Source organism: Gorilla gorilla, chromosome 9 (assembly GCF_029281585.2).
Source record: "Gorilla gorilla gorilla isolate KB3781 chromosome 9, NHGRI_mGorGor1-v2.1_pri, whole genome shotgun sequence".
Classification (NCBI taxonomy): Eukaryota; Metazoa; Chordata; class Mammalia; order Primates; family Hominidae; genus Gorilla; species Gorilla gorilla.
Genome location: NC_073233.2, coordinates 52,455,732 through 52,482,727, shown reverse-complemented (window position 1 = coordinate 52,482,727; position 26,996 = coordinate 52,455,732). Strand labels below are relative to the sequence as shown.

Here is a 26,996-nt window from a genome sequence, read left to right as displayed (position 1 = left end):
AATGTGAAAATATTGGTCTAAATATTGATACTTTTTCCAGTATGTGCTAGAGAAACTGTGTGCCACAGCAGAGAACATACAAATTTGATTTAAATTTGATTAGACTCTGATAATAAGATATAGTCAAATTGTGCTAGATAGTTCAGACTTTCTTGAAACTTGCTGTGATAACGTGGTTTACTTACTACAAGTCCCAGTATGCATTGCAGTTTTTGCTTAACTTCAGATTAGAGCACTGCATGCTGGGACCTGTAGTTGATTTAAACAGTACGGAAAACCCTTCCTTCTTGTCTGCTCCATTTTACACACAGCTTCCCAGGCCTCTAAGAACTTTCTGCTAAGTAGTTTGATTACTAATATTATGATTATTATGCTGCTCAAATTCTAAAGTGAGTCTTCAGAAACAACCTAGTGTTTTAGTTTACCGTAGATTAGTTTATTGTATTTTTATCAGCTACTATAAGGTTTACACACAAAATAATATATTGAAAACTTGACTTAGCAGATGTAAATTATTTTTATGCATGTGGCGATACAGGTCTCTTTATAATTATGGCATCATTGATTGCTAGTGTGGGCATGAGAAGCCTCTTATTATCAAGCCTGATATATATGCTGTTCCTTTTTTTTTTTAAATGGGGATAGTTGTTCCGTAAGGTTGGATGGAAGGTTTTCTGTGCCAGTATTTAATTTCAGAGTTCTGTGATTCTTCTGTAATAATTGTCAACATCTTGAATATCTGTATGCTTTAACTGGAATTCCTGAAAATAAATGTGATTTTAGTGTAAATTTAATGCTTGAAAATGTAGTCTGAGGCAGAGAAAGAGGGGAAATGTCTTTAATAATTTATTTATATTTTTATTTGGAAAGTTTAAATTTTTTTGGTGAGGATTCTACTTTAATTTTATTAACTAATATCAGAGGGTTGTTGCAGGGATTAATTGTTAAAATCTATGACCGTGCCTAGCACAGTGCTTGGCACATAATAAGGGCTCAGCAAACGTTTAGAATTAGCAGCAGCAGCAGTAGTAGTAGTTACTGTTATTTTAAAAAATAGCACGCTTCACATTTTTTTCCTCTCTTTTTACAATATAATTTGATCAGAAGCTCAGGCTGTTCTAAGACCTTGAGATTTTTGGCTTATGGTAATGATGTGACAAATTCCTGAGAATGTTTTTGCTGTATGTAAAATGTCCTTGCACCTCAGTTTCTCCCTAAGTGATGTATGCCCCCAAAAGGACTATCACACCAGTAACTGAATATTTTGACTAGTATTCAGCTCTGCCTGTCTAGTACTCATTGCATCTATACCACAAGCCTTTCGTTGACTTCAGAAAGTTCAAAAGATAATGAAAATTTATTGTTTACAATGTTTGCACTGGTAGAATATCCAAACTAGTTGATTAAGGAAAATAAGATGCTGCAAAATGCCCCTTTTGTTACAGTGTATGTAACCTTGGAAAAATTCTGTTGTGTTTAGAAGCATGTACCAATCTATCACTGTAGTTCACAGTGTTACAGGATTGATGTATTGGAGGCCGGTAAACAGCCCCAGAAAGAAAGTGTAGTTTCAAAAAATCTTAAGTCTTTACATTAATTTTCTCTTTTAGGACACTGACTTCTTTTAGGCTCTTGAACTTGTATTTTTATTTGCATGGCTGGTCCCTTTTGGCTGTTTGAGAAGGGAAAGGGATGCCTGGGGATATTGGAAAATATAAGCGTAAGCTGCAATGTATATGTCTTAGTTTGAATGTATGCAGAAGCAGGGCAGTGCCTTTCTTACTTGCTTAGCCAGTATCTTATTCCAGCTTTTTCTCTTGCGAGGAGTTCTTACAAGATTGTTGCTGAGGGCTACCATGTTTATTTAAGAAAACTCTGCCTTTAGTTTTATTTATTTATTTATTTATTTGAGACGGAGTCTTGCCGTGTTGCCCAGGCTGGATATGGAGTGCAGTGGCGCGATATCGGCTCACTGCAACCTCTGCCTCCCAGGATCCAGCAGTTCTCATGCCTCAGCCTCTCGAGCAGCTGGAATTACAGGCCTGCACCTCCATGCCTGGCTAATTGTTATATTTTTAGTAGAGATGGGGTTTCACCATGTTGGCCAGGCTGGTCTCTAACTCTTGGCCTCAAGTGATCTGCCCACCTCGGCCTCCCAAAGTGCTGGGATTACAGGCATGACCCACCACGCCTGGCCCAATAAATATTTTTTAAAGTACTTGTTTATATAGCAAACCAATCTGCTGTAATAATACTAGCCTCCCCCCCCACATAGTTGTGATTTAAAATTTGTTAATATGGCCAGGCGCGGTGGCTCACGCCTGTAATCCCAGCTCTTTGGTAGGCCGAGGCGGGTGGATCACCTGAGGTCGAGAGTTCGAGACCAGTCTGGCCAACATGGCAAAACCTCATCTCTACTGAAAATAGAAATTAGCTGGGCGTGGTGGCAGGTGCCTGTAATCCCAGCTACTCGGGAGGCTGAGGCAGGAGAATTGCTTGAACCCAGAAGGCGGAGGTTGCAGTGAGCTGAGGTTGTGCCATTGCACTCCAGCCTGGGAGAGAGAGCAAGACTGTCTCAAAAAAAAAAAAAAATTGTTAATATGTAGATTAGACATTAGATAGTCTACATCTAGACATTAGATGTGTCCAAAATGTATGGAATCTGGTCTGATATGCTTCTACTTTATAAGCTGTTTTATTTATATGACATCAATTTGTCTTTTCAAGACCTAATATTAAAATAAAATAAATTCAGCAGTTACAAATGAGTTAATACAAAGGGCTAAGTATAAGGAGAAAAATAGTCCCTGGTGTTAATGGGCCAATATAGAAAATATCAGGTTTGTAGGAATTCTCATTCCATATTTTTATCATTATATGTACCCATGTGATTACTGAAATACTAAAGTTGGAAATCAGGAGAGGAAATAAGGAGAGTAAAACTGGGCAGCCATGTGGATTCAGTGTAGAGACCTTTGACACACCTAAATTATTGAACACAGTTTTCTTTTTTAATGAAATGCCCCAGGCCAGTATAAAGGAAACAGTTGTGATGATGTCAGAAGACTTGGTCTTAAGTGTAGTCCTGTCACGTAGCTGTACACTCTTGGGAAGTTCATCCTTGCTGGGCTTTAGTTTACCCAGTGGTAAAATGGGGATAATAATAAGGGCCTGCTTCACTATGATATTAAAAGGATTAGATAAGATAATACTCATGAATGTACTTTATATTACTAAAGTTGTGTATGTAAATTGAATTTTTAATCAGCAATAAGGGGCTGGGTTTTAAGATATTTATCTGTATCATGTTAATAATATTAATATTATACAATTTTAAATAATGAGTTAGAACCAAAAAATTAGTGATCCACCCTGCTCCCAATAGACCAGTACTTTTTTTTTTTTTTTTTTTTGACACGGAGTCTTGCCCTGTTGCCGAGGCTGGAGTGCAGGGGGGCTATCTCAGCTCACTGCAACCACTACCTCCTAGGTTCAAGTGATTCTCCTTCCTCAGCCTTCCCAAGTAGTTGGGACTACAGGCATGTGCCACCACACCCGGCTAATTTTTGTATTTTCAGTAGAGACAGGGTTTCACCATGTTGGGTAGACTGGTCTCTAACTCCTGATCTCAAGTGATCCACCTGCCTCACCTTCCCAAAGTGCTGGGATTACAGGCCTAAACCACCACGCCTGGCCCAACAGACAAATTCTTGACATGTGTTTACGTGTGTGTTTATGGTGTAGTTCTTAACAATATACACATTGGTACATTTGTGTGTATATTATAAATATAAATGTACTGGTGTGTTGTCATGGGAATGAAAAATTTTAATTATGAGCTTTTGTGTTTTAAAAATTTTATTTTACTAACTATACAAATTTTATTTTTATGTGTTAATATACAAACTTACATAAATATATATATTTGTGTTTGGAGAAGTGACATACATTTTGGAGAAATGACATAGATTTTAAATGTTTGACAAGTTGTGAACGGTTTTTGTACCTTAGGTTTATCTGTTGTCATCAATAATAAAGAGTGTTTATTATGTATAGTGCTAAGCCTTTTTACACATAGGATCTTATTTAGTTTTAATCCTCACAGCAATATTCTGAGGATTTACTATTATTATCCTACCTCTATTTTACAAATGAGGAAGTAGAGGTTTCCCTCGGATCACATAGGTAACAAATGATACAACCTGGATTCAAGCCCAGGTTTGATTCCTGAGCCCTTGCTCTTAAATGTCCAAAATGCTATACTAAACTATGTAATTCCCATAGATACCTAGAAATGAATTACTAAAGAAGTTTTCAATTTACTGAAATGGCCACAGCTACAGTGTATCATTTTGAGGCTGTTTCATGTTGATTTTGGTTGGGTTAGGTTGAGTAGTTTGAAAATAGTAAACATTGGAATGGGATGGAAATGAAGACATTTGGGACAGTGCCTGCTTTGTTTATCCTTGTATATCCATTGCCAAGCATAGTGCGTAGCATGGGGTGGGGTCTAATAGCTATTTCTTAAAGTTTGGAAGTTGGGCACTTTATAAAGCACAGTGTAAGTTAGTTTAATACTTTTTTTAGTAGGTGCAAATGGTTTACATTCACTATTTCAGTCAGTCCTTATATAACGATCAACGTTTTAGAGTGTTAGATAAGTGTCCTTTCAAGAAATATTACAAAAGCTGTGCATCTAAGTTAGAAAGTCATTCTAGCAATATAGATACGTATAAAGTAAAAAATTAGTCATTCCGTTCCCATCCTACTTTTAAACTTTTCCTGTGCATTTACATATGTATTATATATATATACACACACACACACACACACATTTTTAAAGAAGTTTAATTATACCATAATACTCTCAAAGTTTACTTTTTTCCAGGTGACTATTTAAAAAACTTGTTTATTTTTGAAAATAGGGCTCATGTGGGAAGTGGGAGTAAGGTTGGAGGAAGAGAGGTGGGTAAGATTTATACATTAAGATTCCAAACCTAATGCCCTAGATTCATTGTACCTCATGCTTTAGGAAATGGTCATTGTTATTTTTAAAACTTAAAAAAAAATCAGTTTAAAATGACAACATTGTTTTCTGTCCTATATAAGTAATTTAGGAGGCATCATTTCTGAATTAAATGATTCTAGTTTATTCTAGTAGCTACTTACAAAGAGAGCAATTGTGTTTTCAGGTAACATTTAAAAAAACTGGTAATCTCTCTTCTTGGTTGTTAGGACACATTTATTTCACATTTACAAAGTAAAGTACGCAAGAATTGGGGCAAACCTGTAAAAAAGAAAAAATAAAAAAAATAAAGTAGGATTTTAAAACCAAGATAATACATGTAATATTTTAATTAATAGAAACTCAAAAGTAGTACTGCTTAATCAGCGTAAAGATACCCTGCATAGGAATTAGTCCTGGTCTTCACAACTTCACGTGAGTAGTGTGGGCTGACCTCATCCCCATCACCTATCCCTACTCACTCAACCACTACCAAATGCTATGCTGATAACTCAGTATTTTTTAACGCAGTTAAAAAAAAAAAGTAAGTTATTTGAGTGCTGTTCATTTTTTCTGGCATTATATTTAGAAAGACATGCTAAAGGCCTTATAGTCTACATTAAATAGAACTCTTGATTCCAGCTTTGAGAGTTTTAACTTGTTGCTGAGATTATTAGTCATAATTCACTGTTGTAATTTTTAAATTAAAACATTTTATTACACAGGTAATAAAAAGTTTTCATTATAGAAGTTTTTAAAAAAGCCTTTCTAATCCTAGAATACACTCCTTGCATCTAAGGTGCTTTATGCTTCTTTAGATCCACGAAGTGCTAAAGCCTTGACTTAAAATTCTAAGAATTGGACCTGGTAGAATGTAGCAGTTTATTTAAACTATAAAGTAGTCAACGTTTTTTACAAGCCAAGTTTAGTTTTTCTCATTGGTAGCATTCATAAATATGCTTTTCCTTTTGAGTGGCTCAGACCATGTCCTACAGAGTATTTTATTCTTGTTCATTCTAGTCTAATAGTGTACAGAGGGCTCAATTAATGTTATGGATGGTGAAACTGAGAGACAAGAATTTGACTAAGTTAGTGGTAGAGCCTAGTTTTCCTTTTTTATTCTAGACTCAGTCATCTTGACCAGTACTCTCTACACTTTTAAAAATTATGGTTACCAGTTAAATGTATGATAGTCTAAACTAGTGTTTTATGCATGTTATCAAACATATAGGAAATTTGAAATTTTTAAAAGGATGAGATTTAAAAATATAAGTTGTAATAATTTCTTCCCAGTGGCTCCCTTCCTCAGGGTACCCACACCCACTTGGAGACGAGTGCTCAAGATAGGCCATTCTTCCTGCAGAAGAGGCAGCCGTGGGGACAGCTGGAGGACAGTTGGTAAAAGGTGTGGGACTTTTAAGTTGGAGTGATCTTTTGCAGCTTTTTAATTTTAAAGAAACAGCCTTTCTTTTTGTGAAAGGCTGAAGGATTGAAAGTATAGGCCTGGAGAGAGGTGAGCTTTAAAAGACAGAAATATAAACCTTACTTGTTTTCCTCAGAGTTGACCAAAAGGGAAAGGGCTGCCTGCCCTGATAGCTTCTACTCCCATTGAGATGGCAATGCCTTTTTCTGTTGTTAGGCAGTTTATAGAACGCAGGATAGCTTGGTAAGCGTCTTCTCTGTGCCTGATGTGACGTAACATTGTGGAGTATGCAGCATGCATGTTAAGTACAAGTGGTTGTATTTGGCTTGTTGCTGCAGCATTTTTGAAGATGTCTTAAAAAGCAATTATCAGTGGATGGAGTTGGATATGTGCAAATTATTGAAATCATCATATCTCGAAGACCAAACTTTGTAACTTGAATTATTCTATTTAGTATTTGTTTACTTCCCCCAACCCCCAACACCTCAGAGCAGAATTCTTTTTCTGAAAGGAACAGATGCCGTTAACTTATCAGGACTTGATACTAAAAAGCCTACAAAAATCTTTGTGCTGTTTATTTTCTTTATTTAATCTATATGCAAAACATATTGTAATTATTGCTGTTAGAGAGTTTTAAGCTGATGGTTCCCCCCCACCCTTTTGTGCTCAGGGGAGATAGATTAGGAATGCCAAATTGACAACTTGGTATAAAGAAATAATGACCATTGAAATAAAACAGGAGTTCAAATAAAAAGCAAATCAGATACAAATGTAGAATGAAAATATCTTTTAGTAAAATGTTAGCATGCTGTACTTGGAACAGATGCCACATTAATTCAAAAGAGAGCCCAGAAAATGTGGCAACTTTACGATGTCAATGGAGGGAGCTGCAATAGTTCCTGTTTTCATTGTGTCAGGTTCTCAGTACCTTTAGGTCCAGTCCTGTTCCTTGTATTTATTTTCTGTATATTACATGTTAATATACAAATATTAAATCCGTGCCTAATACTTATATTTGTGTAATTAAATACATTGTCATGCTATTAGATATTAGTATAAAAAGCCCAATAACTTATACTGCAATAGTCATGTTTTTTGTTTTAAATACACCTATCAAGATATTCAGAATCTGAAGCAAAAATTCTCTGCATCCTTCAAGGCACATTTATGATAAGAAGGTAGTCTAAGAATTGAGTCTTTCAAAGAGGCCTAGTGCTTTTTAAATGTAAAATTTGGACAAGTTACAAAATTATGAGAATTTTGCTTTTTTCTCATTTAAATTTGTAGTTATCATTGGACATTTGTTATGATTTTTAAGTAGCTTAGACTCATTCATTCCTTTTGTGTTTTTTTTATGGTGTTTGGGAAGAAGAAGGGGTGATGGAAGGGTACTGTACACACTAGGATATTTTAAGAGTGACATTCATTTTATAGAAGATTGCACAGGGACGTCTCTGAATTGCCCATTTCTTGCAGTTCCTGGTTAGTGTGGGTCTGAGTGTGGAGAAAGGTGGGCTGGGGGCCCTTAACCAGATTTACAGTGTGCTACTTCCTGAGTCGTGCAGTGATCTAATCATCAGGGGCATGTCCTGTGTGCCTGTAAAGACGTCTGGCGCACATGCTTGGAAAGCACTACTAGTTTTCTCTCAGTGAAGCTTACAATTTAGTAATTTGGTAAAAAGGTTAAAAGTTTTGTTTTCATGTAATTCGAGTGAAGGGGAGTTTATAGCGTGTCAGTAGAACACAGAGGTTAAGAATGTTAGTGCAGGAGCCACTTTGCATGGGCCCAAATCCTAGCTTTGCCACGTATTAGCTCTGACTGTGGCCAAATGACTTCCTGCTCTGCCTCTGCCTCAGTTTCTTCACCTGTAAAATTTGAATAAAATGAAGTGGTTATGAGGAATAAGTGAGTTAATGTGTAAACTAGTAGAAGTGCCTCACACATAGTAAGTACTAAATAAATGGTACTGAAGCTTAGTTTTCTGCTCCTTTCTTCTCTTCTCAAGGATTGAGACAAGTATTAGTATAAGAGCCTGAGCTTTGGCATCTGACTCCAGTATTTGAATCTCAGTATAACCACTTAAAGTTTAATGTGTGACCTTGGACTAATTATTTAAGCTCACTCCAATAAAGATGTATCACATACATGCTGCATACCACTGTGCTGGTCACTGGGGCTTCAGTTTCTTCATCTGTGATACAGAGATGGTAATACCAGCCTCCTAGGGTTCATGTGACAATAAAATGAGGAAATCTTGAGACACTCAATCGTGATAGCTGCTCTTATCATTATTATTGTTATTATTACAGTCCCACTAAAAGTTCATGGGAAAAGTAAATTTGGAACAATTTAGCTGGAGAGGTTTTTTTCTCCCTTGAAATGCATGGTGAGAAAGAGTATAGATGATAAAAGTGTTATCTAATGAGTTCTTATTTGTGAATACCTCTGGGAAAAATAGAAACTACATGGGAATATGTCAGTTTTAACAGAGCCTGCTAAATATTTTAGGGGATTTAATGTTTATTAAAACCCATAGTGATATAAGCTTTTCTTTTTTTTTCTCAACAGCTGGTGAGACCAGCACCAAGATATTGATGCAGTTTATAGTAGGTCTCTTAGAATCAAGTCAGTAGTAGACTAGGCATTGTAACTCTCAAGTCTTAAATACTCATCAGCTGGTCAGTCCATTGGGTCTGGCAAATTATGTGTATTTAACCCTTGAGAACTCATGCTTGGGTGTAACAAGTAATGGAAACAATTGTAGAACCCCAGAGATATAAAAGTGGCATACAAATGCTTTCTAATAATGATGGGCACAGTTTATTTGCTTTCTGATTTTGGGCATTTTGCCTTTGTGAAATTTCCTCTCATTTGGTGCCTGATGTTTTCTTATGGTAATTGTTATTTTCTTTCTATATTTAATTGTCATAAGCTACCTATATTGAGCCTAGAAACTGAGCCTGAGAACAAGTTGATTATGAGAAAAGGTACAATGATCTCCTCAGATTTGAGGGGTTTTGGGGTAAATAATTGAGTTAATATATCCATTAGAATGTATATATGTGTCTGTCTTACGTATCTCTCTATCTTATAAGTGAAACCAGTAAATGAGGTAAGGGGAAAGATCATTAAGTGTAAAATATAATTAACTTTGTTCATTCACTACTGATCAGGATCTGAACGTTTTTGGTCTTTGATCCTTGATACGTTTTTTTCTGTGATTCAACAAATGTATTAGTAATAGCTTACCAAAACATTCTGAATATGGTATATGTTACCCTTAGCAAGAATTTAAGTTAAAGTAGCATAATGGCTCCTATTAACTTTTTGTTCTCACTAACCCAGCTGTACCATTTGATAAAGGTCTAGTAGGTGAATAGGTGTGTTTACTATAGGTGAATTGGTGTATATTTTATTTTGTCCCTGTTCCTAAAACATTGTATCTCGTTTCTGAGGAGAAATTCCAATGAGTTTTTTAAAAAATAAAGTGTTGTACTTTGGCTCAACAAATATTTTTAAAACTAAGCAATTTTATAATGGGTTGTATAGTTATCTTTCAATTAAATAATTGTAATCTTACTTTGCAATAGAGTGACCAGTAGGTAAAGTATTATAGTTTTAAAATTAGCATAGCAAATATATAGTATTAAGTTTTCTTACTTTAGCTCTTTGCAGAATCTGTAAAAGTTGTTTCAGTTGGTTGAATGGAATTGTGGAAAGTTTAGAAGTATATTTCATTTTGATAAATATGTGTTAGAAAGAGATTCTACAAGCGTTTGGGGGTTGAGTTAAAGAATTATACAATTTTGAAAATCAGTTTGTCCCTGCTTAATTTGTAAAAAGTGGTGCTGTATGTGACGGGGGTGCAGTCCCATTTCAGCTCTGCAGGACCCTGTCCAGCCGGTGGTGCTCCTGTGTAGAGATGCCGCCGGTGATTGCCCAGACTCCCTCTGTTGCCTTTCCTCTCCTGCTTCTCTGCTTACTCTCTCGATGGTCTCTTTCCATCCCCTGCCTGTTATTCATCCTTCCCTTCAAGCCACCACTGTTTTATTTCTATTTCTCTTAAAAACAAAACACCGTTGTAATTATTAGTTTTTAAACAGGGAGATACTGAGCTATTATCAAAACCTTAAGCTTTAACAGTTTGTGGGGATACCCCCTACTTTGGGCCCTCAGCTGGAATTTGGAGAATGGATAGCTTAAAATCACTTGCACAGTAACTGAATATTTGTAAAATACTTTATATCTGGACTAAGGGAGAGAATAGAAAAATACCTTTTTACCTCAGAAACTGCTGTATTTTCTGGTTGGGGTGAGATAGAGGCAAAGTTGAGGAAGAGGCAGGCATGTTACTTAACTAAAATAAGCATTAATTTATTAGACTGCTCTCTAGTCTCATGGACCTAATTGGAGAATTAAAAAATGGAAATTTTGGTGTTGTGAATTGCTAAAATATTTTGATTTATTAATTGAGAAGACTAGGCTTTCTTTCCTTGATTTGTAAATACAGAATACCACTGATGCCTTATTATATATTGATCTTTTGCATGTCATTGGTTGATAGTTGCGAAGTAGCAGACCCTTTCCTTTTTAGATTTCTTCTAGTGGTTTTAAATTGTTAACATAATTGTTTGGTAAGAAAAATAAAACTTGGAAATTAATTATGGTTACATGTTGAGTTAATGTCTCTGCTGGATTTAAAATCAGTAGCTCCTGGTTGGGTGTAGTGGCTCATGCCTGTAATCCCAGCACTGTGGGAGGCTGAGGCTGGTGTATCACTTGAGCTCAGGAGTTTGAGACCAGCACAGGGACGGGCGTGGTGGCTCGCGCCTGTAATCCCAGCACTTTGGGAGGCCAAGGTGGGTGGATCACAAGGTCAGGAGTTTGAGACCATCCTGGCCAACATGATGAAGCCTCGTCTCTACTAAAAATACAAAAATTAGCTGGGCGTGGTGGCACATGCCTGTAATCCCCGCTACTCAGGAGGCTGAGGCAGGAGAATCGCTTGAACACAGGAGTCAGAGGTTGTAGTGAGCCGAGATTGCGCCACTGCTTCCAGCCTGGCGACAGAGCGAGACTCCGTTATTTTTTAAAAAAAAAAAGAGAGAGACCAGCACGGGCAACATGGCGAAACCCTGTTTCTACAAAAAATACAAAAATTAGCCGAGTGTGGTGGCATGTGCCTGTAGTCCCAGCTATTAGGGAGGCTGAGCTGGGTGGATTGATTGAGCCTGGTAGGTCGAGGCTGCGAGGCTGTGATTGTGCCATGCCACTGCACTCCAGCCTGGGCAACAAAGCGAGACACTGTCTCAATCAGTCAATCAGTTCAGTAGCTTCTAAGATCTATACCAGGCATTTCATCTATTATTTAATTATACATAGAGAAAAACATTTGAGACAAGAGCCTTTGTAGGATTTTAAATAACTTCTTCTTATGGAAATTTAAAAACATTTATAAAAATAGAGTGAATAATATAACCCCACGTACGTATTCCCTAACTAACAATTACCAGCATTTTGCCAATCTTTATTTATAGTGTGTAAAACATAACAGGAAAGTAACTTTGTGTTTTCAAAACATGCACTACAGTTAGACACATTGGTATACTCAAAGGAAAAATGTGTATGAGAATGTTCTTTTCATACATTGTTAGTTTAATACTGGTAATCCCTTTTAGGATAATATTTTCATTTGTCTTTTAACTTACTGAAGATGTCTGAGCCACCACTAACTTAATGAAGAACGATGCCTGCTGGACAGATTTTAGCTTTTCTTACTCCTTCTGCTTTTAGAAGTTCTGAGATTATTAGTTTTGAGCTTGTGTTCTTAGGAGTTGCATTTTATTTTATGTACACTTTCCTATCTGTGACGGTTGTATGGACCACCATTTCTTAGCATAAGCAGGACAATATATAAGTCAGCTTAAAGTTGCAGGTCACAAGTCTTGTTTCGCACTTCCTTCTTGTGCATATTCTATTTCTATTTAACCCGAATGTGTATATTGGTTAAGGAATGCTTGTTTCACTTATAAAATGGTTTGTCGAGGAGGGACTTTTGACTACCTGCTATCTTTAGACGTGGTAACAGTGGTTAGAAACTTGTTATGTGCTCCCTTGTTTGCTCTTCTTTGCACTGTAAGTTGTACATATGTCTGCAGTTGTGGGGCGTGTTCATTAGGAGTCACTACAAGGTAATGGTAGCCTTATTTCTGAATTTATTTGGTTGCATTAGTTTAAATTAGACCCACAGGTGTAATTATTCCACCCCAATGCATGGGGAAGCATAGTCAGTGAAAGTTGTGCATGTAAACCCCTGTGCATTGAAAATGTGTCTTTAATGTTATGATGTTATTTGGCATCTATCATTTAGTGCAGGGAGTATACTTATTTAACAGGACCTTTAATAAGTTCCCTCTACACCAAAGATATATTTTTAAAAATTATACTTAAGAAGACTTTGTAGTATTCCCCAGAAGAGTTCGCCTATAGCAGCAAAACCTTTCTAAAATAAAACTTATTCTTTTAACCGGTATTCATTTAAGTGGGTTTCTCTCTACTTGGTTTCCATGGAAATAGCAAATAGCTAACGTTATTTATAAGGTGGAAGTAAAATAGGGTGCCTAATGGGACCCCATGCTGCTCTGATGAAGAGACTCAGGAAAAAAATCCATGCTCATGGGATTTTTTTTTTTTTAAACAAGGTTAATGGAAGCCCTGATTTCAGTCTTCTGTAACATAACATATTTTTGGTCTTAAAGGCTAGCATTAATATCAAGCAAACAACTTCTTTTTGAGGTCTGTATTGCTTTCACTTTCAAGTTTTAGGACTACTTATCAGCGTGATTGAGGCGTGTTTCAGACTCCTGTTTCTTTGTGGTTTTTGTTTCAAAAGTTAAAATTCCCAGTGTATTGTAGCTGTTTCCGCTTCTCATTGACATTTCAAAGTACTGATAAAAAGATAAATGTTCATTAAGGATAGCAGTGGTGAGAAAGGATCAATATGTTGGACTACAAAGATTTTTTAAAAAATGTAAATTGTATGGAACCATTTTTAGTTTTTAGGCCTAAAGTCAGGGTTCTTTTTTATTTGTGTTGTGGAGCTAAACCTGTATAGTCAGAGAGAAGAGATTCTAATTTTCTTTCAGGCTGGAAACAGGGAAAATCTTAATTTCTCTTTCCTTTTTAAAAAATGGATTGTGGCCAAAACCTTTTAACTGAAATAAATGTTAATTCTTTTAGTGCTTGAAATGTGGATTTGGAATAAACCTTGGCTTTTTTCTCACTTCTTCGGTAAGGCCTACTCTGAGTTTTCTAGGCCTGCAGCAAAGCCTTGCATTTTTTAAGCCCCTTCAAGTGAAAGAGTATCATTCTCTTTGTGTTTGTGTTTGTGTTTAGGGTGTGTGTGTGTGTGTGTGTGTGTGTGTGTGTGTGTCTAATTTTTCTATAGCCTGAAAGGCACCTGCTCATTTTCCAGCCTAGTGAGTACAGCAGTGCTATATTGAGAAGTGAGGCAGGATGGAACACAATAAGGTGCTATAATTTTTATTTAGTTAGTTTTGCTCGTCCTCGGCAGCTTGTGATCACTGTCCATTTATCTGGAAGTACTCTGATTATTCTTGGCTATCAATGCAGCAGGAGTTTCCTTCTGTGTTTAAAGCAAGGACTATAGTAATACTGAGGGCTCCATCAGGGAGGAGTTGAGTTTTGTTTTGTGTGCATGTGTTTCTCTGGATAAGCTTCTGGCTATAGTTGGGTTTACTGTGCTTTAATTTTTTAAAATTTGGTTATTTTAATCTTGTTGAATTTATTTTTGTGTGTGATATTTTTCTCTAGCAATTCACTAATTTCTTCTGTGTATGTTGATGCTATTTTATAAAATTTTCTTAATGTGTTAATTGTTCTTTTAGTTTAACTTTTTCTTGTTTATTTTTAAAATCTGGTATCTAGCATTGACCTTTCTTAGTGACTTTTATTTGAATTATCTTGTGCTTTAGAGACATAGGAATTTGGGTCTATTATCCCATTTCTGAGTGAACAACTCCCAGTAGTTACAGTTAGTGCAATAGAAAGGGTTCTCACAGATGCAGTGCTGGGCGTTGATCCTCCTCCTTGGTGCTTATGGTTTACACCCAGAACTCCCATTAGTGTTAATAGGAGGCACTTCCTTAAATCCCTGTACACCAAAATAAGCTCAAACTCTTTTATAATGCCTTATAGATAACTGAGTTTTTTTTTGTTGTTAATGACAAGAGTTTTAGTCCTGAGGTTAACTGATTATTAAGATAGAGTTTGAGTTGTCTTGGGATAAGGAGTGATTTACTAAGTCTGATCTATAATTAAGTTTTCGTTATGATGATTAGACTCAGAAAACAGCTTTGTGAGAGCTATGGAAGCTTGTGAATAAGAATTTTTGTGCTTTATAGAGTGAGGAAGCAAGATTTCTTCTTTCTATTTATTTCTGCTATTTCTTCTCAACCATAAAAAATGGTTCTAACAGTTTTTGTTTATATTGTAAGAAGACTTAGAAAAATTGTTTTGTTTTTTATTTTACTTAAAAGCCTTCCTGTAATTACCCTCTGGCCTCAAAGTCTTTTATTAGCTAGTGTGGCTCACATTTTTCAAGCATATAGAAGTTAATATGCACTGTTTTAGAACTTAGACACTACAACCACTGGTCAAGTAATAGATAATCAGTGTTTACTACACCCATCTGTGAATTGTGGATTTTTATTACTTTCATTTATTTATGTACAGTCTAAATCTTTGTAGATTTTAGCTAGTCATCTGGACTTCTTGGACCTCTGTTCCTCCGTGAAATGAAGGTATGGATCTGCCCTCTGAGGTGTCCATTCTAGTTTTAGGCTGTTTGAAGGCCTACTTTCCTAGGTACTGAAGGAAATAGAGTACTGTAAGGCAGGCAGTGGTTTCTAATCCTGGCTCCCTATTAGAATCTTTTGGGGGAACTTAAATACAGATCTATGGGTTCTAAATAAGACATAATATATTCAATATCTTTAAGGGTAGGGCCTGTGAACCTGTATTTTTTGAAGTTTTATGTGTTATCCTGATCTAGGATTGAGAACTACTTGTACAAGGTATTCTATTCTTTTGTGTATGTGTGTGTGTGTGTTCTAGTTAGGGAGATGTCATATAGGTCAGATTAAAATGTGAGGCAGTGTGTGGTTAAACTTGAAAATGAATGAGAAAGAGGATAAACACTTCAGGAGTTTAAACAAAGGAAGAATTGGGAATTAGGATGGTTTGAGCAGATCTCTGTTAATCAGTGAGTCTTTATCTGGACCCTAGTGTGTGGGTGAGATTTGGATAGTTAGAGAGAGGGTAAAAAGGTATTATTCTTGTTATAAGGAAGAGCATAAGTAAAAGCTGGGGAGTGGAACAATTCTGATCATAGTTTTAGTCTTTATTTTAGTATTCTTTTGCTCCTGAAACTGCTGTAGATTTCCTCAGTAATTTGAGGGAGTGAGCCATGAAGATATTTGGAGGAAAAGAGTGTTCCAGAGCCCCAAGAAGGGAACTTGCCTGGAGGGTCTGAAGTACGGAAAAGAGGCCAGTGTTGCTGGAATGGATTGAGCGATAGGGAGATGGGACGGCTTCGAGTGGCAGAGGCCCAAATCACTCAGTGCCTGTGGGCCGTTGAAAGGAACTTCATCTTTTCTCGGAGTATGATGGGAAGCCACTGGAGGGTTTTGAGCAGAAGAGTAACAAGATCTGTCTTGGATTTTGAAAAGCTTACTCTGGCTTGCAAGAGAATATACCTTAGCGGGGCTAGGGTAGAATTGGGGAGGCCAGTTAGGAGGCTGTTGCAATTATCTAGGTGAAAGGTGAAGGTGACTTGGACCAGGGAGGTGGTAGGAGAGTTGAGACAAGGGGTCATGGTGGATATATTTTGAAGGTAGAGGCACATGGTTGGCTGTCGGAGTAGATGTGGAGTGTGGAAAAAGAAGAGTCTTAAGATGACTTTTAGGATTTTTTCTTCTGAGGGGGTGGAGTTACCATTTACTGAGATGGGAATGACTCTGAGGAGGAAGTTAGGGGAGAGGTAGTCAGGAGTTTAGTTTTGGATGTGTTGAGCTTGAGATACCTATTTGACCAGTGTTGAGTGGGCAGTTGGGTATATGAGTTTGGAATTCAGGGGAAGGATATGTGCTAGAGATAAACATTGGGAATTGCCAGTGTGTAGATCCTTCTATAGCTGTGAGACTGTGTGAGATCACCTAAGGGGAAGAGTTCCAAGAACTGAGTCCTGGGACAGTTCCACATTTTAAGGTGTTGGAGGCAAGGAGGAACCAGCAAAAGAAACCAAGGAGAGTAGCCAGAGAGTTGAGAAAGAAAATCAAGAGAGGATGGTCTCCTGGAAGTCAAGAGAAAAAAAATTTTGAGGAGGAAGAAATGAGTGGTGGGTCAAAAGATACTGGTCAAGGAAGTGAAGACTATTTTCTGTTGGATTTAACAACTGTTAAATCATTGGTGATCTTCACAAGAATGGAGGGAGGCAAAGGCCCTAATGGGTTGTGTTCAATAGAGAATGGGAGGAGAGGAATTAGAGAGAGGGAGTATGGTTACCTCTTTCAGGGAGTTTTGCTATAAATGTGAGCCTAGATGGGGACAATAGCTAGAGAAGGATATGGAGTCAAGAGGGTTTTTTTTTTAATTATTATTTTTTAAGATAGAAGGAACAAAATGATCCAGTAATCATGAGGGGAAAATTGATGCTCCATGAGAGTAAAAGGAAAAGAGCTAGAGGAATGTCCAGGAGAGGGTAAGAGAGGTGGGTACAAGAGGGATGGTTATTAAGATGTTGGGGCCCCAAGGACTAAACCTGTCAAGCGGGATTCTGCTTTTTCTTCTAACCACTTATCTGCATTTAAATTTATTTCAAACTTACTTGCTTTCTGTTGGAAGTTAGGAAGGGTAGATAAAAAGCAGTAAAGCCAGTGGTGGATAAAACTCAGTTTGGGGGCCTCTATCAGCTTGGTATAGTAAGGGGAAGAGAAGAGATTGAATCTTCTGGGTAAGGTGACATTTTAAAGTGTCTTTGAATGACAATTATCTGTGCTATTCTAGTCCCTTATCAAAATTTATGATTGAGCACAGGCTATAAACTTAATCATTTGAAATTTGTAGTAGGGTGAATTAAATTTTAGCCTAATTTAAAACATGATCTAGTATTAAACTTTTTCTCTGCAAGTTTTGTTTGTTTAATACAGATTCTTCATATCGCAAGGGTTTCAGATATTTTACAAAATATTTAAATAATTATTAATTGCTTTAGATTTATTTATAATATTTAAAATATTATAACCATATTAGAAATCTGGATGATTTGTTTCTTTGCCAGCTCTAATTGGAGCAGTTACCTGTGAAGTTTTGGAGAGGTGAACAATCTTCGATTTGCAAAAAATTGTATGACATTGTATTAGCAAGATAGTATAACACCTCTAAAAGCAAAAATAATTTCATTTACTCTAACTTAGGTGTTTTGGATATATTTTTCAGAACAAATCTATCTTTTAAAAATTTAAGCAAATATGGTTAAAATTTTGAAGTACCTTAGTTAGAAGTGTGAAATGTATGTGAGAAACAAACTAAGTGGCTTTTAACCAGCTTAACATGAAGAAATCAAACTTGCATTTCAGACTTAAATATGTTTTACATATGGATAGTGTAAAAAGTACAAACGTGTGTATAGATCTTGCTTTTTGCTGCTCAGTTTTCTTAAATTATAGAAATAAAATATTTGCTTTTCTTTTTTTTTGTCAATTTCCAAATGGCAGTCAATTAATATTCAATCTTCAGAAGAAACGCTTTGGGATTTCTGACGTGCACAGTGTTTAAGAATCATTAGTCTAAAAATAATTTCCTCTTTTTGGGTATGTGAACCTCATTGTGAAACCAATTAAAGCCGTGGACCCTCTTCCAAGAAAGGTGTACCTATGCTGATATGTATAGAATTTAGCATATAGTAGGAAGCAGTTGACAGACCCCTCTGAAGCCCATTCATGGGGATCCCTTAGGTTTAAAGGATTTCATGATTTGTCTTTTTTTGGGACGGAGACTCACTGTCGCCAGGCTGGAGTGTAGTGGCGCGATCTCAGTTCACTGCAATCTCTGCCTCCCGGGTTCAAGTGATTCTCCTGCCACAGCCTCCCGAGTAGCTGAGATTACAGGTGCACACCACCATACCCAGCTAATTTTTTTTTGTATTTTTAGAAGAGACTTCTACGAAATAATTATTATTCACCATGTTGGCCAGGACGGTCTCGATCTCCTGACCTCGTGATCCACCCACTTTGGCCTCCCAAAGTGCAGGCATGAGCCACTGTGCACGGCCAGGATTTCATGTTTTAAGATGGCTTGTGTGATTTTTCTTTAAAACTTTATGTGCAGACTTTTCCAAAAATATTTCGCTAGTGTTTATTGTAGTTTGTTTTTTAGAAGAGTAACTCCTGCAGCGGGTTAAGAGAAAGTGAGGTCTAGTGGAAAATGAGCTCAGCCAAGGAATCTCGGGCCCATAAGCTCTTCTCCAGCTTCACTATCAGCTAGCTGAGTGACCTTTGGGGAAGTCACTTAACTTCTCTGGCTTTGATTTTCTATGCGATTTCTGCAGTCCCTACAAATAGTCTTATGAGCAGTTTCATGACATCATGATTTCAGGATATCATGGCAAAATTCTTTATCAGTTCAGGATTGGCCCTGCTCCTCATTTTTGGAGAAAATGCCTTGGAGATAAGATATATGTACATTGTGCTGCCTTTTGTTGAATATGACTTTTCAGCAGCATTTATTAATACTTTCTCAAATGCTGTATAGGTTAAAATCCCAGTCCCATCCTCATCACTTTGAATTTCAACATATTTTATATATTGTGGGTATAAGCCTGTGTTGATTATACGTAATATAATTATCACCTCCGATTCTGTGGTTTACCTTTTCACTTTCTTAATGGTGTTTTTTTGATGAACAGAAGTTCTTAATTTTAACTTTGTCCAATTTATCAGTCTTTTCCTTTTTACTATATTTTAAAATGGTAATATTTTACTTCCTAATCAACAACTTGGATGAAAACAGTTCCAGAAAGTCATTCATTTAACAAATAATGCTGCTGGAAATCGATGCATAAGAAATTATCCCCAGCCTAAAAGAGCTAACATGAAAGCCCTAATAGGGAAGATAAGCCCTCAACAGACAGCTTAAGTGTCTGTTTAGTCAATTCATTGACTTAACAAACATTTATTGAGCATTTACTATGTGCCTGGTACTGTTTGAGGCAACCTTTTGAGTGGCACAGAGTCCTGTAGATATCAGTAGTGTTAAGAATCCACTTTTTAATAACTGCATTGTTCTACAGATTGTTGCATGATTTCTCTTTTGGTTGAGAGTCATCCTAACCTTGGTGATTAAAATTGTTATTTGCATGGGCCTGAGAACTTTAAAAAGGACAGCTGCTAAAGAAAAGGCAGAATAGAATAGCACATTGACTTTCTTTGGAAATGAGTGCTAACTGCATGAACTGGGGCCCTTTTAAATAATTTTATCATATGTTTGGTATAACTGTACATGGTTAAACAAAGATTTACAATATGGGAGACATGAAGCTCTTTTGAAATATTCCCTGAGGCAATGAGACACTATTGGAGTAATATCAGTCAACAAACACCATATTTAAGGCAAAAGGAAGACATGTAGTTTTAGAGCATAGCATAGTGGAGTTTAAATAATTTAATACTAAAATATTAAGGGAAAAGTTTTAATTTTTGTTTCCTAATATTGGATTGGGATCCCAAAACCTAAATTTTCTTTCTGGCTTCATCACTGATTAGATATGTGGCATAGAAACAAATAGCTTTTGTGTATGTGGTTTACAATCTAAAGTGGTAAGATGTGGCCAGGCACAGTGGCTCACACCTGTAATCCCAGCACTTTGGGAGGTTGAGGCAGGGAGGATTGCTTGAGCCCAGGGGTTTGATACCAGCTTGGACAACACAGTGAGGCCTGACTCTACAAAAAATAAAGTAATAGCCAGGCATTGTGGCACACTTGAAGTGCTAGCTATTCAGGAGGCTGAGGTGGGAGGATTGCTTGAGCCTGGGAGGTTGAGGCTGCAGTGAGCTGTGATTGTGCCACTGCACTTGAGCCTGGACAACAGAGTAAGACATTGTTTCAAAAAAAAAAAAAAGGTGAGACACATCTAAGAATGTGAAAAAAAGTTTAATTAAAATTCTGACTATACATTATTATAAAATGCTGTGATTTTAAAGCCTTATATAAGGCAAATACATTTCAAGATTAATTGAAAAAAATGCCTTTTATGAGGACCAAACTAAGAACTAGTGATGTTACCTTAATTTGTTAATGTAAAACAACTGACAGTAGAGGTCACTTGCTGGGGATGAAGGAGTAGTTGTATGTTATTTAAATGAGGTGCATTTCATTTCTATGTGTCTCTTAGGAAAGGAAAATTATCAACTACTTACTTTTGCTTGTCTTGAAAAACTATGGAAAAGTAGCAATTTAACTGCTCTTGAGTTCTTTTCTTTGCTGTAAAAATTACCTATTGCTTCTTTTTTTCTTTTGGGTTTTAAAACTTCGGAAACTTTTGTGTGTTTTGTTTTTTCTTGTTAAAATCAGTAATCTTTGAGTCTTCAGCTTTTAACGACATGTCATAAATATGTGTGTGTTGTCTAATTCCATTTTCCCGTTCTTCTGTTATAGGGGGCTAGAGAGCTGAAGGAGAACCAGTTTCCCCAAAATTGGTAAGTACTTTGACTAGGTAGACATCGTATGCCTGATCCAGATGCTAGCTGGATAGTTATTCAAATATTGTGATTTTTTTTTTTTTTTTTTGCAAATAGGCTCTCTCTCAGAAATGGGGCTTTGCTATTTGCACTAAGTGGAAATGAATTGTCTAATTTCACGTAGCTATACTTCAAATGCATTTGTGTTTCTGCTAATACAGCTAGGCCTGCATGTTCCACCATTCGATAACCTGTTAAAATGCAAAAGTCCCGTTTTCCAAAAATGTCCTTAATGCAATGGTTCTGGTTGAGAATTCAAACGTCAAGAAATTCAAAAGTTCAGATTCCTAGCCAGGCCCAGTGGTGTGTGCCTATAGCTCCAGTTACTTAGGAAGCTGAGGCAGGAGGATGGCTTGAGCCAATTCAAGTCGTCCAGCTTGAAGCTGGCAACAAAACAAGACCCTCATCTCTTAAAAAAAGATTAAGATTCCTATAGTGTTTTGTGTTACTTAATATGCTGTTCTATTTGATGGCCTTAGTATATGTGCAGAATGGCTTAGGTTAATTTAACTGTGGAAACTTGACTTTGAAATTTGGGAGTCGTGTTTATTTACATTCTTAAAATTAATATTGGATTAGTTAGCTTCATGTCTGATAGTACATTTTTAGCATGTGTTGTTTTATATAATTCTTCAAAAGGAAAAAGAGAGAAAAAGAGAGAGAGAGAAATGTAATTGTGGGGCATACAGGCAAACATTTTTTCCTAATATCTACTTTGAGAGATTTTTTTAACGGCTCTTCATCATTCTTAAACATTTCTTTGAATGCACAGGGCAATCTAGTGACTAGCCATCAAACAAATATTAACTTTATTAGGAGAGTGTGTATTATGAAAAAAATTACACTCAAATAAGATAGCTGGAATAGGGTAGTCGCCTAGTGCAAGACTACTCCTTTTTAAAAAAATTTTTAAATCCTCTCTCAAATAGTAATTAATTTGGTGGGTGGAGTAGATATAGTAGATATTTGGCCAAGGTTTCCTTTTGATAGTTTATGGTGCTTGTGGTGTCTCTCTTCCTTTTGAGGACTGGGATTTGAACATGTTTAATGGAGGCACTTGAACTAGTTAATCCTTGCATTTACTACCTTTTTATTCTACTTGCCTTTCTCTCATTAAACCTTTTAAAATAAATAATCAAGATCCTGTAGCTCTTTACTTTGACATGGGATAGAATCTTAGAGAAGCGACCTTAACCCATTTATACCAGAGGTTGCAATTTTTTTTTGTGAAAAATCAGACTTTGGCAATGAACTTGAGCAGTAGGATATAAATAACTCCCACAAGCTTAGTGTTCCAATAATGGAACACTAGGTATAAATGGGTTAAGGGCCTTCTCCTCCAGTATTTTACCTTGTGTGGCAGTTTCTTCTAGATCCCTGACAGGTTGTTATTCAGGTACATATTGAATACCACATTAAAAAAAAATGTAGCTCATTTTCTATAATGTATTCTGAGGAATTCTACTTCCACAAAAAAATAAGTATTATTGAGGTGGGGTGGGGGTGGGAAAAGGCTTCTGTGGTCAAGTAATTTGGGAAATGCTGCATTAAACAAAGTTAAACAGGTTTCTTTACTGCAGGACTTCTCAGAACCTTTAATATGCTAATGTGCATTGTGAATCTCCAAGAGGGGGATATGATATGCAGCATTCTTGAATACTTCTAATGACAGGGAGCCCACTACCTCATAAGGTAACCCATTCCTTTTTTGTACGACTCTTATCCTTAGTTCTTCCTTTTCCTTATATTGATCTGAAATCTATCTCCCATAACTTCCACTTCTATTAAGTATTTATTGGTTATGCTGAGACTACCACACCCACTTGCATTATCCTTTGTGTGGTATATATTTGTAAGATTCTGGCCAGGCTTGTCTGGACAGTTTTTTTTTAAATAGTCATTAAATATTAATAACATTCTGGTAAATGTGACAACTAGTTCTAAAACCTTGGCCTCATTGTCACTATGCTCTCATACCTTACTCCCCAACATCCTCCATTTTCAATTTCTGTGTATTTTAAAATTTACTCAGTTTTCCTTTTGTTGGATGTGGTTGGGATAATTTAGTAGACATGCCTGATTTTTGTAAAGAAAGTTAGGAAATAGAAGAATGTGTGTATTCAGACAGCCTGGACCCCAGGAAGCAGAGGTAGAAACTGTATATTGGGCTGAGCACTGATGATGGTAGGGAGGGGTCCAGGACACTACACAGACTTGTGAAGGAGGGTGCTATGGGGAACCCTGGCCTGGCCCAAGGCGCCATAATAGCCTGCACGTTGCAGTGGAGGTGTGACCTGAGTAGAGATTCTTTTTTTAAAAAATGAGGACCCGCCCCCACCCCCTTCAAAACAAATAGAAATTAGAAAGATATTTTATACTCACATACATTCAGACATTTAGATATCATAAATGTAATGATATGTATGCATATTTTTTTATTTAATAGGAAACAACATTATTAAATATAATTTAATAGTATAGAAACATCCAACTAGCTAAGGAGGTCAACAGCTGTCACACCAGAATTTTAACATAGCTACCTTACCAGATTCAGAGGGTTCGCCTCTAAAATCAGGGTTGCCAAGCTCTTTGTGCAGTAGTATTTTCTGTTCACCTGTGGAGTGTCATAAAAGAAACACTGTGATGAAAATAAATCAAGATGTGTTGAAAATTTGCTAAATGATAAGAAAATAGACATTACATTATGTTTTTTAATGTTGTCATTTGTATTGATTCATGTTAATAAATGTTAAAGTTTTTAATAAATAGTATTAAAAGAATTTATTATTTTTAGCATTCATGGTAATTTTAGCACTACTGCTAATAAAGATATTATTTTATCTACCTACATATTAGATACATAGTAGGAAGTATTTTGTACAAATTGAAACCTGATATTCAAATATTAAGCATGGTACAAGAAGTAAAGATACGTAGATGACTGTCAAGACCTACTTTTTCCTATTTAAAAAAATGAATTAAACCTACTTTAAACATTGTGTCTGAGAATATAGATAAAAAGCAGAGGAGTTTCACACCAAATAAATGCATGGTATAGAGAACATGGAGTTGTCCTTTTTAGGGACAGTTTGGGGGCACACTGTGTCATGGACTTATCGTTAGTTAAAGAAATGTTGGTTGATGAGTCAAGTTTTGATTGGAAAAAGGTTTCTGTCAACTCAGTAACAGCAAAATATTTCTTAGCAGTAAAATTGGAGTTATAGCTTTCCTACGAGTTATTAGAATCGTAATGAAAGACCTGCAGGTCACATATCTTCAAGCAGAAGTATACCCAGAGAAATAGTTAGAAGAGCCTCCATAGAGAATTTGAGAACAGAAAAGCCTACAGTCTTCTAGATATATACTATGTAGAGAAGTTCTATTAAAAAGTCTGTATAGAGAAAAGAATTAAGTGTATTAAAACTATCATAAAACTTTACAGTTTGCAAAGGGCTTTTCATATAATTTTGCCTTATTTAAACCACAACAGTCTTATGAAGTAGGTGATATTGTTTCCATTTTCCTGATTTACAAGCAAACAAACAAATGAACCCTGGGGATGAGAGTAGTCACACAGTGAGTAAGTAGAATTAGCATTTTTTGTTTTTTGGGATGGTGAATGTGCTTTCCAGATACCATGGCTGACCTTTTTAGTGGGATTTGATTATTGTTTTTGTGTGTTTGGTTTGTGTGTTTGGTTTTTATGTTTTGTTGTTGTTGTTGTTGTTGTTGTTGTTATTGGAAAGTTAGAGGCCATTAGATATCAGAATGGTTTGACGTGTACAGTTTGGAAGATTGCAAATGCTAATATTTTGGGCTAGGCAAATGGCCTTGCTGATAGTGACTTGTAGAGCTGTTGGATGGTGAGAGTCACTCATTATGGTGGAATGCAGTGTGTTACTGTCTTGTGAGTCTGATGGTATTCACTTTGCAGCAACTGATTTGTTATTTATAACTTGTTAGAATTGGTCAAAATATGTTAAATCATCTTTTACAAATGTAGCCAATATTCTTTTGATGCTATAAACTGCCTCCCAGTGGTATTCAGATGATGACTGCATGAGATGTCCAAGACCTCAAAATATTTTTTCAGCTGGGTGCAGTGGCTCACACCTGTGATCCCACACTTTGGGAGGCTGAAGGTGGATGGGTCACTTTAGCCCAGGAGCTCAAGACCAGCCTAGGCAACATGGCGAAACCCTGTCACTACAAAAAAATACAAAAATTAGCCAGGTGTGGTGGGGCACACCTGTAGTCACAGCTACTCAAGAGGCTGAGGCAGGAGGATCACTTGAGCCCAGCAAGTTGAGGCTGCAGTGAGCCGTGATCACACCACTGCACTGTAGCCTGGGTGACACCGTGAGACCCTGTCTCAGGAAAAAAATTTTTTCAAAATATTCAGCATATATTCGTGACCAGCCTGGGCAACATATGAGACCCCTTCTCTACAAGAAAAAATAAAATTAAAAAAACAAGATTCAACATGTACCTGCCTTGTTTTTGTAAACTATAAATACATGTCTATAATTTGTTTCTTTCCGCACAGACCAGTCTCTTAAAATTACTATCCAGAAAGAGATCTTTCTGAAGAAAAGAAAAAGAATTTCAAATGAATCTTCTAATCCTTCATATGTTTTTCTACTAGTCCTGACTTTTTTAACCCTTTCAGTTTTATTTTGAAATAAAATGAGTAATTGGCATTTAGAGTCCTTGCTGAATAAAACTTCATGCCTTTGTGTATCTCTGAGAAGCAGACAACAATCTGATGGAGAAGGTAAAAGCCATCGGCTCCTCATTAACTTGAGTTGCAGGCTTATTATTGTGCGAGGCACTCTTTGACATTTACAGTCTTCAAGTTAAACCCTGGTTTTAACTTTTTCTTTTCCTGAGCATTTTGTTTGATAGTATAATGTTTTCTGATGCTTTATCTACAAATCCTTGGTTAATGTCTTCTTGTTTAAAAAGATGTGCATATTTTTTATGGAAAATTTTGAAAATATCAATACCCCAAAAAGAAGAAAGTAACTGACAGTGCTACTACCTAGAGATAACCATCAGCAAATTGCGAAGTGGCACCTGACACAAATTCTAGACAGCTCAGAGTATTATTATTTTATAGGTCTTCAGTTTGATAGACAAAGCATATAATCTTAGTTATATTTCTGTGTCTTAAAAGATGGAAGTTTTTCATGTTTGTTGGTCATTCTTATTTCTTCTGTAAATTGTTTTTTCATAGATTTTTGTTATCAATTTTTGAGGGCCCTAAATATATAAACTGTATTAGCCCTTTGTTATGTATAATGTTAAGTTCTTTGTGTTTTAACCTGCCGTTCATTTCCAGAGTTTATGTGAATTGAGTTGAACTATGGTTTTATGTTACTGTCAGTAGAATGAAGTACGAATATTTGAAAAATACACCTTCAACTTCAAAGTGATTCTTGACAAAAATTATAAGGAATCATTTTGGACACATTTTCTGGTAGAGCCTTGTAAAAATTAAAACCAAGTGTTGTTTTCAAGAAGAACTGTAATACATAATCAGGAATTTGAGTAGGGAGATTATGTTGTTATTTAAATTAAAGTGGCTGTGTAGTTTTAGCTTTAGTATTGCAGGTAGAGTAAGCTTACATGATAACAAAAATCTTGGTCTTAGTGACTTAATGATTCTGATATTTATTGATTGATTGGTTATCATTCCAAATATTTTAAAAGATAGTAGCTGGCTGGGTGCGGTGGCTCATGCCTGTAATC

The 26,996-nt window shown here is 36.3% G+C and overlaps 1 protein-coding gene across 33 annotated transcripts in view; it reads left to right on the top strand.

Annotated features, from left to right (window-relative positions):
- Positions 1-26,996, top strand: part of PHF21A (PHD finger protein 21A) — a 188,472-nt gene that overhangs the window by 8,088 nt on the left and 153,388 nt on the right. For 19 of the 33 annotated variants that reach the window (XR_010135467.1, XM_063711102.1, XM_055354768.2 and 16 more), the window contains 2 exons: positions 21,163-21,203; positions 22,826-22,937. The gene's annotated coding sequence lies outside the window, so the exon portion shown is untranslated. The remainder of the gene's footprint in view (positions 1-21,162; positions 21,204-22,825; positions 22,938-26,996) is intronic. The other 14 variants (XM_055354774.2, XM_031015998.3, XM_055354767.2 and 11 more) reach the window with 1 other exon arrangement.